Consider the following 16,774-nt stretch of genomic DNA (forward strand, 5'->3'; position numbering starts at 1 on the left):
AATTCCAAAGAAATCACTTTTAGAACGCCAGCTAATCCTGAAGTCTTGAGAGAAAGTGACAAAAAATGATTCGTCACTGTACAGATGGTTTATGACAACCATAGCAGGAGCAACAGCAAAACACTAATTTGTTCAGTTCGAGAGATTCACTCGTCCGCTGATGGTGTCACTGGAAATATTTATGGCTGAACAGGTAGGAGCAGAGATCTTCACTTTCAAATGGTTTTTTATATCTTAGAAAAAAAACAAAACCAAAACTTTTCTCTGAGTTTTGTATCATTACAGCCCTAATTCATAAATATGTTTACATTTTAAATATGTTTCTAAATTTTGAATAAGATTGTAGTCCTTCCTGAATGACAGATGTTCTGTGCTGTGAAATCAGAGGCAATATGAGTGCCACACAGTAATGTGGAGAGGCCAGTAAATACAAGATGACTACCGTTTGTGGATTTGGTCCTAACATAACATAAGTAGCAATGGCATTTAAGTTATATAGATTCTATGTATGTATGCATTATATCACCTAATACTTGATATTCATTATGTACTCCTGCAATGCCTTGTAGCACAACCATTACAAAAATATCAGCTTGTTAAAAAACGAATGAAAATGCATTTCTGATCTTTAGATTTCAAGGATTGCATTTAATCATTATTTAGTCATGAAATACATTGGTCCTTGGAAAAATTGCAGAAGCTGACTCTGAGATTGGCAACTGATTACTGTCAACCCCTTTCGAGTGAGAGGGAGTAATAGTTTTGAATTCAGATTCATGCTGCTGTTTCTGAAAAGCAAATGTGTGAATTATATGAATATTATAAAGTAAGAAAATAAATGTTTCCTTTTTTTACATTATTTTGATCTAATTCTAATTAGTTCAACATTCCAAGAAGATGTTAACATACAGGTTTTACAGAAGGAAGACTGAACTAATGGAACTATTTTTTTTTTTTTTTTTGGAAATTCATAGAAAACTATAAATTCATGCACATACACAAAAGCAAAATGCATTTCTCTTTATAGAGACAAGAAAGAATGCTGATGATTATCATATTTCATAGGTCTTCATACTATTCTGATTCAAATAATGGAAAATATTAAAAATAAAATCCAGGCATTAAATTTTCAGGAGTGTTTGATTAAAAAAAAAATCAGCTTTGTAGGCAATTTGTGCTTTGGGTTTTTGTTTGCTTGTTTGAATTTATTATCTCTTATGATTTTTAATAAGGCCTTAGGATTTAACAACTGGTGTATATCCAGAGTACATGTATAACATTAAGACTTCAGTAAATTACTTCATATTGTCTCACAGCAACAGATTTGAAAAAAAAATCAACAACTAATCAAAACTGGTTTTGGACTGTAGCCTATGAGCTATGGAGCTTATGAGCTCCAAACTGGCTACAGGACAAAGCCTAGTGATGAATGGATGCATATTGAACTGTAGGGAGGAGGCTGGTATTTATTTTTTGTGCTGGTTGTGCTTACTCATGCCAGGGCTGGATGTGTCTCACTGTTTCTTGGGGTTTTTTTAAGATAGCAATGTCCAAATGAGCATAATAATTTCCTTTTTGTTGAAAATTATGGAAATCACAAAGGCACCTTCGCAGCTGGACTGGGTTTGGCAGTCTCAGCAGAGCATAGGAAAGAAAATAAAGCTGTTTTCTCAGCTCAGAGTGAGACCCTCCAGGCTAGAGCTACAGATGACAGGTGCTGACTGGGCAGCAATGGGGTCTGCGGTTTTATTGCTATTGATAGCAGCTTGATTCAGGGACATTAATCCGGCTTGCTGTAGTTCTGTACCGTGGACATTTCTTTAGATATATTATTTTCTCTGTTTCATGAAGTTACATTGGGAGGGGGAGGATTAAAACACCTCATTTGAGCTGTGTACTTGTGTTTATAATCCTTTGGTAAGAGGCAGAGTTCTACGCAAGACAGTCAAGATAATAGCTCATTTCACACTGCAGTAAATGCTAGGTTTTTTCCACTACTGATGTACCAAGTAGCTCTTCATCATAACCAGAGTTTAAACACTGTTGTCATCTGTGTTTCTATGTTATCGTCTGTGACCTGAATCCTAGCTTCTTTTTCTTACATGCTGCTGCAAAACAAATTTAAAAAAAAATGCTTGGAAGAAATATTTCAGTTTGACAAACATGCACTATTCCTAGGCTGGGACTTGGCTGACTTTTCCTGGAGCACAGCCTGAAGAGCCATATTCACATCCTATGTAATTAATATGCTGGCATCAGTATTGATAGCATTACAGACAATATTTCAGAGTTTTGGGACTTCCTGCTCTGAAGCTGGGAGCCTCTCATCTCTATCCTTGGTTTGTCTGTTCTGCTACAGACACTGAGACACCGTGTATCCAAATGCCTTACTGAAACACTTGAATTAGAACTAACCAGAGAGGCATCTGTAGTTCACTATGACTTATGGCTACAGACATCCTATTCCCAAAATTTAAGGCCAAACGTAGACTAGGATTTGGAGAAGAATTGCAAGTTCTGACATATGGACAGAATAATCCCACAACTACAAATGACAAATGTGATTTACAGGATTAGATTTTTTTCTTCTCTTTGCTGACAGAAGGACAAAATTACACTCAGCAGAGCTCCTTTTGCATAAGTAACACTAATCAGCACCAAAAATAAGCACAAATTGATCACAAGTATAGGTGAACCAGGTGCAAAATAAAGACCTATTTTATTGTTCCTCTTGTCTTCAATTTACTCCAAGATAAGAACTCTTGTATAGTATTTGTCAAAACTTTTGAAACTAATCCATGTTCTTTCTGGCAATAAGTGCCAGACCCTGCCATTTCAGATTAGAAGAAAGGTGATTAGAATGTAGTTTTCTTCACTGAATCCTGAAGATAGTAGTACAGGATGGCAAAAGCCCCTGGTCCCACCTCAGGCTTCCAGTTCCTGAAAGTAAGTAGTAAGCATCAAGTCTGAACGAGACATTAAATAAAAAATCAGAGTCCAGCCTCAGGCACAGATCAGGGATTATATTAGTGGTGTTAAACTGTGACCTACTTGCAAGATCCTGGCCAAGGTAAGAACTTGCTAAAAGCATTGCTGTCTGTGCTGCTTTTAACACAGAAAATTACCAAGTGTTTCTGAGTTGCCTTTGCAACATAGGAGGAATACATGGATTTATTCTCTCCTGCTGAACACAAATGTTGCTAGTGGTTACCTGCTGTTCTCTTGTCAAGGTATTCTGAGTGACACCTTAAAAAGGCACTGTATTATTTCAACAACAATAGCTGCTCTAAGAAGAAACATTTTTGCTTTTTACAATCTCCTACATGGTTACAAACATGCTACAGCACCATACTACCTCATGGCCGTTAGGCATTTGTGTACTATTCCTATTTCTCTTCCTCTTTGGTATCTCTGAAATATCTACCATATTTTGAAGAAATAACAGGAGTGCTGAAAAAGATAGTCTAAAGCATGTATTTCAGTGATGTTACCCATATAGATCATTCTCATCTGATTAAATTACAAGTGTGCTTAAAGTGTTACTAATTAACTGTTAATATGTGATTTTATGAAACAGGATGAAAAAGTTTAATAACTTTGTGTTGTTTTTTCACAGTATGCAAGACACCCACTGAGCTTTCATAACAGTAGCTACAAGACACTCATTCCTTGATGGGAAAATCTCTTGAGTTGAAGGCGCATCACACTCTTGCCAGAAAGAAAAGGGTAAAGATCCTGATCCCTTTGCCTATACCCCTTCCTTACTCCTGGTTGTGTGATCCCACATTTTATTTCACACCAGCTATAACCTACTGAAATTCTGTGTCCATATAATTCATTAAAACAGAGGGTGTACAACAACCTGAACAACTTGGGTAGTTTTTTGCCAGGTTAATGAAGTAAATTGAGATAGTGAAGGGTTTCAGAGTGCTCTAAAGGCAGGACAAGGCAGAGTGTAGGACATCCTGGCTTTCAGCAGTGAAGTGATGAGGAGGGAGAAGGCAAGGAAGAAGGAAGGAGAGAAAAGTAGAAATAGGGAAGAGGAACGAGAGAGTGAAACCTTTTCCTTTAGGCGTAGCAAGATGCTGCATTTGCCACAATGTTTATGGAAGCGCAGTCTTACAAAGCAGAGAGCTCAAAATAATAAGTGGACTCTGCTCTGACGGGGTAAAAAATTAAAAAAGCTCTTTACAAACCCCCCACTACTTCTTGCTGAAAACTTCTGCTACCTCTGGTATCTGTTTCTCTTTCTATCACTACATTCCTTGATAAAGAGTCCTTTCCTATCTTTCCTGTAGACTCCTTTTAAGTACTGGAGAGCTGCTATAAGGTCTTCTCAAAACCTTCTCTTCCTCAGGCTGAACAATCCCAACTCTCTCATCCTGTCTTCCTGGCAGTCATGATTCAGCCTTCCTGATCATCCCTGTGGCCCTCCTCTGGACTCACTCAAGCAGGTTCAAATCTTTCTTACACTGAGGGCCCCAGAGCTGCACACAGTACTCTGGGTGGAGTCTCATGACAGTGGAGTAGAATGGGAAAATCAAATCACCTCTTGATGCAGCCTAGGATTCAATTTGCTTTCTGGGTTGCAAGCACACATTGCTCTCTCACATTCAGTTTTTCATCCACCAACACCCCCAAGTCCTCCTCAGGACTGTTCTCAGTCCACTAACCAACCAGTGGGTATGCTTGGGACTGCCTTAACCCAATACTTAAACATGAATGCTAGAAAGATATTTCTGGCAATGGCATCACTGTTAATGGCTACTTGCAAGGTATACACAATTCGTATCTCTGATTTCTTCATCCCAGTCTGTTTTGTTTTGTTTGTTTGTTTGTTTTTCCCCCTCCCTGATGTAAGTGATAATACTGCTTTAATTTCTGCAGTTAAAAATGTAACAGCTGCTATTAAGCCTGATTTTGAGTGATTTTGTTTGTTTTCACTCATCATGACAAAATTGTACTTACAATTTTGGAACTATTCAGTTCCAGAATTTATGAGGAACATCACAAGTGCCTATGATCCTTAGGTTAATAATAAACAGTAAATAAAACTTTTGAAGTCTATATGGCATCCTGCATGACAGAACTCACAGTATTTGTAAAAAAAATTAAAATAATATTATACATCTATTCTTTCCAATGAAAGGCACAATAACTGGTTAGCTTTGCCTTATTTAAGTGAGACACCAGACTTAAAAATAAAGAAATGGGGAGATAAAGGCATATTGAAAAAGAGAACTCAACCATGATCACAAGAAAAAACCTACATAGTAATCATATTAACCCAAATGTCTGTTTCTGAATGTCAGTGGATCAACAGATATCAGAACGTTAGTTATTTCATATGTGGCAAATTTTCTCTGAAAACAAAGTAGATAAATCTGAGGCCTCACTCCCATGGAATTAGACATTATTATTCTGCAGCCTATTACCAATGTAGATATAAGATTTTGGGAAGTAAAAAACCCCAAACCAACAAATAGCACGAGAAGGCACATTTGCTTGATTCCAGTTATGACAAGTGAAATAGAATTGCATAGCTATCAATAATAAAAGCAAGCATATCATGCTAAAATGTTACCTTAATTAAAGCAAACCGCTAAATTAATGACACTACAAATAGTCATTAATATAGACTTATAGCAGACGAAACTGAGTTATTTATCATCAAATCACTAGAGGTTAATTTTTTAAAAATACAACACTGAACATTTTTTAATCAGTTTTGCACAAGGTGAGCAGCAGTAACTACATTTTGGGAGTGGCCTTTTTTAACTACTGTGTCTTAGCACTGCTGATTTCAAGACTTTCAATAGCCTGAATTAGAAAACAGACATATCAGGGTAGTTAGAAAAGGGACATTGTGGGAGAGGGTGGACCTTTCACATCCAGGAAACTTCAAAGTTAAAATATCATTTGGAAAGCTCCACAACTGGATTTTCATTAGCCTTAGCAAGGTTAGGATTTTGTACCCTTTTTGGGGGATTAACACTTCAATTATACCTTAGATGATCTTCAGGAGCAAGTTTCAGTTTTGAGACATTCACAATATTCTCAGGAGTGATTTCTTAATTTTTTTTAATTGGTAAGAAAAGTTTGTGTTGCCTACAAGAAAAAAAATTCCTTGTTTTGTGATAGTTTTCTCTCTGACAGATGCTTTTCAGGACTGTCAGTTGGCCATTCCTTAATCCACTCAGTGTGGCTGTATTGATATTTCATAGTGGTCATTATTAAATCAGCTCAGCTTTCTTATGGTAGATTACAGATTGGTCTCTGTACCATCTGTGACTATCCATCTGAATGTATAAAATAGTAGGTTCCTATTTAGAATCAGGGCAGAGGATTCTCAGAGAGGAAGAGGAGCTTGGAAAAGAGCCTGGATTCTAAATGCTTGAAGAGAAACTGTTACTTTCTGCAACATCTCAGTCAGCCTGCAACCTGCATTGCTCCACCACTGCAGTCAGCCAGCAGTGCTACAAGACCTGCTCCAACTTTGCTGGGAGACCCTCCACAATTTTCTGGGTTTGAATAGGATTATGTTAACTGCACTTAAGAACTGTCTACTGTAAGCAACCTACAAGCTTTATTGTATCAGTGTCCTAAGTTTTCAGATAAAAATTCTTAAGTGTTTAGAGGAAAGAAACCCACAGACAGTAGTAGTTCTTTGATGCATAATTGTTGCTAATATTGGGGGGGGGAAACAGAATACTGTTTGAATTTCACAGGCTTCTTCTACCTCAACTGTTTGACTAAGAGCTTAGTTTTCTTAACAGGAAAACTTTACCTATTCACATTCCTTCATCTCTCCCACTTTCTTGAGAAGCTGGTGCTTCAAAAGAAGGATTTTGTGATAATGGTAATAAAAAATCCTCCCACTTCATACTGCATAAAAAAAAAAATCATCTCCACGTCTAACTCACTTTTAAAAACAGTCTTGTCTGACATTTTCTATTAAAAAAGTTTTTAAAAAGCTAACATTAATAAGATATTTGGTTATCTAAAAATCTGAATATGTTATATTTCACAAATTTGGCATAATCTTCTGATTCGAATGATATACATGTCAAAGATGTTAGTTTTAAAGCAATAAATGTATTCTACTCTCACCAGTGAGGAATGTACAAAAGACTCTTTAAAATAATACTAGGTTAAAATTTAGAGATATTATGGGATTGAACATGGAATGATAATCAACCATTTTCTGTCTTCCAGAGAAAATTATAAATAAGAGGTGTAACACTAACACTGATGATGTAAAAGATACTTTATATATTTGTATATTGTTTTTTCAAATAAAATGGAAGGTGATGAGACACAGAATTACAGAACTAGTCAAAAGGTACTTTAGTTCCTCAATTTTTACTAATTTATTGCTGTTTGGTTTTTCACTATGCAGGTCCTGCACCTAGGTTGGAGTAATCCTAGATATTAATACAGGCTGAGGGATGATGAAATTGAGAGCAGCTCTGCAGCAACTGGTGGATGCGAAACTACACATGAACCAATAGTTTGTGCTCCCAACCCAAAAGGCAAATCACATCCTATTGCATCAAAAGAAGCACGGCCAGCAGATTGAGAGAGGTGATTCTGCCACTTTACTTTGCTCTGGTAAGACCTCACCTGGAGTGCTGTGACCAGCTCTGAAAGTCCTCTAGGCAGGAAGGACCTGGACTCAATGGAGTGATGATCAGGGGGCTGGAACACCTCTCCTGTGAGGACAGGCTGAGAGAGCTGGAGTTGTTCAGCCTGGAGAAGAGAAGGCTCTGGGGAGACCTAATACCAGCCTTCCAGTACCTGAAGGGGGCCTACAAGAAGGCTGGAGAAGGACTGTTTAGAAAGGTCTGTAAAGAGAAGAATAGATGTAGGTTGGATGTTAGGAGTAAGTTCTTTACCATGAGGTAGGTGGAACATTGGGACAGGTTGTCCAGGGAGGTAGTTGAGGCCCCATCCCTGGAGATATTCAAGGTCAGGCTTGACAAGGCTCTGAGCAACCTGATCTAGAAGAGAATGTCCCTGCTCACTGCAGGAGAAGTTGGACTAGATGACCTCTGGATGTCCTGTCCAACCCAAACAATGCTATGATTCTACGATTTTTTTCTTTACGTGTCAATTTACTGTATTGACCTTACTAGTTTAACATTATAGCTATATCATCTCTATTTTCTTTTAATCTACACAGACCAAGATTTTTAAACTTCAAAGGCTTTGTGAAGCTTTTTGAAGAGAGTTGAGAATATGGATGTAAATAAACTCTGCAGCGTTCAGGGCCTAACGTCAGCTGCACTGACCATGAAGTGAATAAAGCTCAGCTATGAGAACATGACCTTCCCTTTCTTCAGAATTAAATCAGATATTGACAGATATGTGCCTCTGGGCATCTTTATTCAGTAAATTTAAATTCTTACTCAGTTTCTCTCTCAACTATTTTCTGAAACAAAATTTTAAGGTTTTTCTAGCTCAAGAGAAATTTCCCTGCAGTTGTTAAAAATTCCTTGCTTCACACATTCTCAGCATGTTTCTGACTTCCTGCATGAATTCATGCACTGGCTAGTGGCAGTTTCGTCCCCTGACCCGATTTACAGAGACTGGATATTTCCTCAAAACCAAATTGATTGTGCTTTCCCCTCTCTCTGGTTTAGTTTCCTGAGTACTTGCTAAAATTTGAACTGTCTTTTCCTGCTCAGTTCATACCTTATGTTTGTAACCCTGAGGTGTGCAAGCTATGACAACCACGATGTGATTTCTGACTCAGCTAACTCTGCCACAGAACACACGTGTTCATGCCTGATCTTCACAGAAGGTAAAAAAGATCACAAGCAACTGGTATTTCCATTTTCATTATACAATTATTTTGAATGAACTACCTCTGAGTACAAAGCACTGGTTACAGAACACTCATTTCCATCTCCTTCAGCAACAATACTGCAAGTTGGAGGGAAATTGTATTGACTTCATCTTTAAAGAACTCCAGACAAGAAGTAGAAGGGTATTTATTTTTATTCTTTCCTGGTTTTGTTTGTTTGTTTTGTTATCATTGGGTTTTTTTTTTTAATCCTTCTGAATTTCATTACACTTTTCAGGAAGCACTGTTCTTCCACTTTTTTTTTTTTAAGGAAAGGGAAGTCTATCATTTTTACTCACTAATTATCAATATTTTGAAACGTAAATGTGATGGGATATGATTATGTAAGTTCAATTAACTCTTCCATGTTTAAATCAACCTCAGAATGAAAGATTAAAAGATAGAAACTGAAAACTAGAGCACAGAGTTACAAGTGCAAGGAAAGTGATAATTATAAGAAACTTGAGTGATGTTTTGTTCATAGCCTGATGCAGTCAAGTTGTTAAGAAAACTGCTATGTTATGGAACAACTATCTGACTGTGCAGCTTTTACTAGCCAGGCTTGTACAATATCTCCACTAGGCCAAGGAAAATGGAGCATCATAAATCTTAACTGCGTGTCCTGGCCAAAGCATGACCAAGAGAAGTATCTCTTAATTTTCTGTACAGATACCACCATTTACTAACATATATGTCTCTGAATATTTGCTGTGCAGAAGGTATGGATGTTTCCAGTTCTCTTTCCAAAGATGATAACCCAGAAAGGTCAGAGGATATTTGACATGGTTGACCTTCTGTTAGCATTTGGTTCGATCAGGTGAATGACACTTTAATCTGATTTAACTTTGATGCTCTTCTGTTCCATACTCCAGTGACAAGGCTTTTTTTTCTTCTTCAGAAGTAGCTGATACAATGCAATCTGGTCCACTGTAGTAGGGCAGATAATATTGAATCAAAGTGTGCTTAAGAAAAGCAAAAATTAAAAGAAGGATTATTTACTTACTGGAAAAAACCCTTTTTTACAATTCCAGAGGTAATAAATAGGAATCTGAAATCCTTTTTCTACTCTTTCTACCTTTTCTGTGGATAATTTTTCATTACTGGAGGGTCTAGGAGATTTTATTTTAGTCCCATCAGATTGTCAGTACCACAAAAACAGTTTTTAATCGACCTTGATTGCAGGGAAGAGACCTGTCTGCTCAATCATGAGGCTTGGATCAGCTCAGGATTTGTACCTACCACATGATCTAACTAGGAAGGCAATTTACTTGACAGCTCCTTTTCCAAGGGCAAATTGCTGACAGCTGTAGTGCTCTGTAAAGGTGCTAGAAACTTTAAGAGTTTGGGAGTCTATTTTGCACACACACACAGCACTTTCCCACTCATCCTTTTGTTCAAAATTTCTCATTCTTTCTGACAGAAAAAGGAAAATCTGTCTGTAACTTTAGTCTGCATTAGTGGCTCCAGTATACCCGGGTGGATATAATTTGTGATCTATAACTGCAAAATGCTTAGGTTTAATATGTTGTGTATCTGTCAACTCAGTTTAACTAACTCCTCTTTCTTGTGAGCTATGTGATGGTTGTTTTATTAAGACTAGTACAGAGAAGTGTTACTCATAGAATAGATGCATATCTTTGTGAAAATTAGAAGTGTAGATAAAAAGTTCCTGTTTAATAACTTATTAGGTGTTGTGGGTTGTGCCTTAATGAAAAACCAATAAAGAAGGTGACATCAACCAGTAGTCGCAAGATTTGGCCAGATCTGACTTTTGTACAGGGGCATGAAGAAGACTGAATATCAGTTGAGAAAAGTTACTTTATTAACAGTTCTTCAGTATAACAGAAAAGTAAAATTAATGAATTAAGAGAAAAGCAGTGACAGTCCCTCCAGGGGTACAGATGCTTGTGTGAATGAGTCATATCACTTAGGGGAGCAGGAGTCTGGATGTACCATTAATTCTCTTTATCTTTGCACAAAGAAGGGGTAAAATACAAAAGAGAGATCATTCTGCAGAGGTAAAAAGAATATCAGAACCACAGGACTACATACATTTTTTCAGAAAGGATAGTTCAGAGGAAAGATTGCTACCATCTATTTCTTTTTCTTTTATTATGCTACTTTATGGAAATGTAAGTGAGCAGCATAGCCTGCAAATTTAACATCACAAACAGTGTGAAGATTTAGAGTTGGAGATAACCTTGTTATCTTGCTCTGTCTTCCTATACTCATTTCAAATCTCATTAAATTGTGTCATGAATAAGGAAGAAGAAAGTCTTTTGTATACCTGATTCTTCCTTCTTTTTTTTTGTTTGTGGTTTTGTTTTCCTGGAGAGATTAATTCAGAATGTATATGCCTTTTCTTTTGGTTTTTGGGTTTTTTTGGTTGGTTTTGTTTGGTTTTTTTTTTTTTGGGGGGGTGGTGGTTGGTTGGTTTTGTTTGCTTGTTTGGTTGGTTGTTTTTTTTTTTCCCTTTTTAAAATTTACTTATGCATCTCCTTCATTTGCCCGTTCTCTTCTACTTGTTCTGGTACTTATCATAGTTCTGTATCTTTAGCTTATTAGAGGTCTGACAAGAGGGAAAGCAGGAAACCGCATTGCTACAGACCTCCAGCTTCCAGGTCACTTATGTCAGGAGATTTAGGGAATGCCCTGCCATGTAGCAGAGTGACACATCTTGTCTCTGCTTTTGACCTAGGTCTCTTTGCCTTCTGCTTTGACTCTCACACGTGTTGTTCCATAAAAAACAGTTGTTTGATCCTGTTACATAATGTGAATTCACATCCACCACAGGAACTGCTCAGAACCAGCTCAAGCAGAGGCAGGGGTGCTAGTCCAGGCTTCATCTGAATTACACATTTTGGAGTTGATAGCGGAAAAAATGACAGTCATGGATGCAATGTTAGATAGAGCTGTGAACAGTGCTGCAGGAGGGCTTGATTGTGTTGGCAACTGACATTTTTTTCTGTGCCTTGAGACAAAGAAGGGAGAGGAGAAAAGTAATACGGGCTTTGGTTTGTATATTAATGGGAAGATGCTTTGTGTTTCAAATCTCCTTCAGGAAATTCCAAGGGAGTGCTATTACATTTTGCATTAGCTAATTTAGGCTTTAGAAGTCCTACAAGTGCTAAATTGGTTGCATGTTTAATCCATGCAGTACTCTCTTCATTACAAAGAATACAAAGAACAAGAGACATTAGATATTCTCATGTACAGATACATACTGACCTTTAGCTCATAGAATGCTTTGAAACCTGTGATCATTGTGAATGTACTTTTGGAGGTGAAAATAGCTGCTCTTTTCTTTCAATAGCAGGATACTACAAATCATACACAGATTTTTTTTCCCACCTTTTTTTCTTTCCTCTCTTTAGAATTTCCCTGCACTTTATTGCAATGAACTGTTTCATGCCCTCTGACTTTAGGAGCAGGATACTGGAGCCTGAAGATCGCTTTCCTGGATAATTCTATTCTATCCTTGCCCTTGTCCTTATGTACAGGATATCCTCAAAGCACTGGTATCTATTCTGTTTTAGTATATAAAGCATGACATATGTGCAAGGACATCTAATTTCACAGTCTCTCTCCAATGTGGTGACATTTTGTTCCAATCTGCAAGAGCTTACCTGATTTTCAAGAAAACTTTCTCCTGCTACTGCCTGCAAGCATGCTATTAGAACCTGCTATCTCAAAAATGAGAAGACATCAAAGTAAGGTGAGCAAGCCCCACCTAAAGTCTCACTTCCTCAAACTCAGGGACAAAGACAGAAGCCAGTGGGGGGTGGGAGTGGAGGGCGAATCAAACTCCTTGTCAGTGGGGAAGAGTCAGGGAAAGAACAGATGACCTCTAATTGCCCAGTCCACTCTCCTCTTTACAAGTCAAAGACTATCCCTGAAAGTGCCACTCAGGCACTCATTTCCTTCCCTAGTCTCAACATCACCAGTCAAAACAGCCCCATGGCACTCTGTCCACTGACAAATATTCCTGTCCCTTTCACTTTCAGCTGCCTCTGGAAATGTTTAATGTGGCACTGCAAACTGACTGGTAAAAAATTCAACAGCATTATTTACTATAGTACTTTGATGCTTTATTAAATGAAACCATTTGTTCAGGAATGTTTCCCAACGTTGTGGGCTAGATCTAGAATTTACAGCTGCAATATGACTTGTCTGAGGGAATTTTACAGCAGAAATGCCACCCAATGTATCACAAATATGTGAGACTGGGTAAGAGGGATATTGAGAAAGTTCCTATTTCCTACTCTCCCATAAACGGAGTCAACTAACTTCTTGATGGCAAAGATTCAAAACAGTTGCAATTTTTTTCTGTCCAATCTCATAGCTATGCTCTGTGTGCTCTGTAAACTTGTGAATTGAGGGTGTTTCCTAAACAACTTCAATGGCTCACAGGACATTAAGTGCATACTTGGGGCTGATGCCTACAAAATGCACTGTAGGCAGATTTATGGGCATCCTGTGGAGATATAGGTAGCAGATAGAAAAAGTAATAAGGTGGCATTTCATTCACTTTTTCTTTTATACTGAAATAATTGGGAGTTTTGTAATGAGAGGAATAAATTTTTGCCTCTTCTTCAGCTTATTTGTTGCTTTGGGGTGAAACAGAAGGCAGCTGCTGATAGAAATCAGCTTTCAGGTTTATTCTGACAGTTTTGGAATTTGAGGAATGTGTTTTAGAGCAGTTCAGATATGACCATAATTAGCTAAATGGTGTAAATTTTCCTTTAACTGTAGTAGCAGTTTTAAATACTTCACTGGCCCCTCAGCTGGGGGTTAGATTCATGCCCAGTGCTCAGGAACCAACTAGCACAGAGTCAAGAACTGACTCCTAACCCTTAATGCAGTTCTGTACAAAAAGAGGTGCCAGGAGATAGTTTGCAAAGCTAAGACACACTTTCAGAGGACTTTTAAGGTTTTATACAGTTTAAAAAAAAACAAGTTGGACAATTCTTGTTCACTGGTCACCTTTCAGTTATGTAAATAACGCTTCCTTGATTAGTGGTTAGTTCATTATAGAGTTGCTATTTAGTCTTAGATTACTTTAAGCTACTTTCAGATGATCCCACGTCCTCTTCTCCCATCCTCCTGGTGAGGAGATGATTTATTCCTGTGTTATCTTATGTTAGCTCATTACGATTCTTTAATCTGAGGACCACAATTTCCATATTGTGACTCTTTGAGGACCATGATTTTTGTATTGTGATTCTTTTATTGAGCGACCACAAGAGTATGGGGAAACTTTGAGCGTGAGAGCTGAAAGGATGGTTTAGTTATCTTTTCGCTCTGTCTCCGAAAGAGACCTTTTGTGAGCAGTAGTCTGAAAATATATCCTTTAAGGATATATATTGAATTTTTTTTTCTAACCATGCTCAAGTTAAACTCACATAATCTGCATTATATGCAATGAGATAGAAATAGTCTCCAAAATTTCTTTTTTTCAGAAATGCCTGTATACTTGAGACAAATGTTTGTAGTTTCTGATACAGAAAATTCTCTTGACCCAAGTCCACTGTTTACCATGCTGACCATGAATATCTTAACCCCAAAATGTATTACCTGGTGAGTCACAATACCTCAGCAGACTAGTGAAAACAAATGCCATGCTATGTGAGTAGGCACTAGTTAGCTGATACATAATATAGTTACATGCCTACTGATGTAGCTGTAAAGCTAACTAGATAAAACTGGTTTGGAATAGGAGATGATGAGCGTTTTCTCTTGAAACAAATCTATAAAAGAACTGTCCAAAGCTATAATGATGAACTGGTGCTGCAGTTACCATCCCTAGATAAAGGCAGTACCTGTTATTTGAACACTGAAATAGCTAAGTAAGAACCAAGACACTTCATACTGGGCCTTGTCTGCAAATTGGCTATGCCTACGTAAATATTAGCAGGGAAAAGGTAGCAATTGCTTGGGTTGTTTTATGACTTTGTTTAGGAACAGAAGTACTCAAAAAATCATCCTCAGTCCACATGCAGCACAAAGATGCGTTTTCCTCTCATACAGAACAAGGGCATGGAGAGGATTCACCACCTACAAAGAGGAAGCCGGAGGTTGTAGAAAGATTAAGAAGTTAAGGTGAACTTCTGCTCAGAGCAGCAATAGTTTTGAAATCAGTTGTGTGGTTCAGGGACCCTCTTATACAGCTTTGAAAATCTCCAGGGATGGTGTTGCATAGTCACAGTGTCTGGCACCCAGAAGGCCCATAATATAGAGCTGAGGAGACTTTTTGGTATACAGACCACAGAACCCATGACATTTTAAGACACAGCAATATACTGAACTGGGTGGACCCAGCAGCTTCCAGAACTCTAAAGTTCACAGTTGAAATTTAGCAGCAAGATTACTTTTAGAAGTTCTTGCACTTTCTTATCACACCCACATGTCCCCCCTCCTTTCAAACCACAGCTTTACCTCTGCAAGCTACTCCATCAGCAATGTCAGTGCACCAGTCTGTGGCAGTGTGCTGTGATTTGGATCCAGTAAAATAACCCTGAAAAAAAAATTCCTTGGGTCAGGTCATTTCACACTGGTGTTGTCATATAGGTGGCAAATGATCTCTGGTAAATGAAAAATGAGACAGAGCATGGAACCAGATAAATCCTGTTGTAGGTTTAGGTTATTCATGTTATTAAACTAATATACACTTAGTTTTAGGGGCTCTTTCTAATGATTTAATTCTAAGGAGATCAGGACTTTTTGCCAGCTTTATTTTAGTAGCGTGTTTTTACTTTGTTTTAATTAGCACAACCTATTTATAAACCCTGTCTAATTAAAAAAAAAAAAAAAGTGGGTTTGTTATATTTTAATTTTACCTTGATTTTGCTTTTCTAGCTTGGGAATGTGAACAAGGACAGCAGCATAGACCCAAGCCTGCCTGTCTTCCTCAGGCCGAAATTTTTCGCAGTTCAGAAGTAGAGATTTCAGGAGAGCATGTATTAAGTGCTTTGGCCCATGGTTATCTGCTGCTAGTTTCAATTTCAGTAAGGTTTTACTTTCTTGTTGATTTTAAAGAAAAGCATCCTACATGATAGTGATGACGATGATATTTTAAGACATGAGATAGAAATGGAAACAAAGCAACAACAAGGCAATCGAGTATGCACTATATAGTGTGCATTTTTGGATGCTTTAACAAGATCACTGTACAGAGGTCATGTTCAAAAATAATTTATGAAACAACAGAGCAAATACAGTCTCTACAATCATTTTAAGATGTATTAAACTTAGTGGTTAATAAAAACAGAATAGTAGACACAATGTTTTCAGGCAAATATGAAGATGAAAGCTTTCATTTAAAATATGCTAAACGTAAACCAGAAGCAATTCCAAACTAAGGAGGATATTCACTTCAACAGAGAAAACACTGGAAAAAGAGTTTGATTGTATGTGTACACACACAGAAGAAGCACTTCAATCAAAATATATCTATATAGATGTGAATTTGAGATTCCATTACTAACAGACATAGAAGCACTTAAGTGTTTAATCAAAACAACTAGATAAAATTACCTCACTCTCTGGAAAATAAGAATTAGACTACACAGTTCAGGCTTTAGTTTTGAATGATCTTTGCATTTGTGCTTTTAAATGGAGATAATGAAAATATTTTATTTTTTAAAGATTTTAGGGAAATAATTTTTATTTGTTTACCTTGGAATACAATCACCTTCTAACTTAATAACAAAATACATTTGTGAATAAAACTAATTTAAATTATTCATAATATAGCTTTGTAAGCAAGAACAGTGTATGATTTTTAGCTAAATATATATTTATTTTATGAAACTGTGGTAAAAAAGTTACCTTGGTTCAGTTATGAAGTATGAATGTATTTGGACCTCGTGCCTGCATAGCCGTTAAATGATTACTTTTTTAATGCATTAATGATGATTGCCTACTTATTAA

This window comes from Indicator indicator, chromosome 8, assembly GCF_027791375.1.
Source record: "Indicator indicator isolate 239-I01 chromosome 8, UM_Iind_1.1, whole genome shotgun sequence".
NCBI classification, from domain to species: domain Eukaryota; kingdom Metazoa; phylum Chordata; class Aves; order Piciformes; family Indicatoridae; genus Indicator; species Indicator indicator.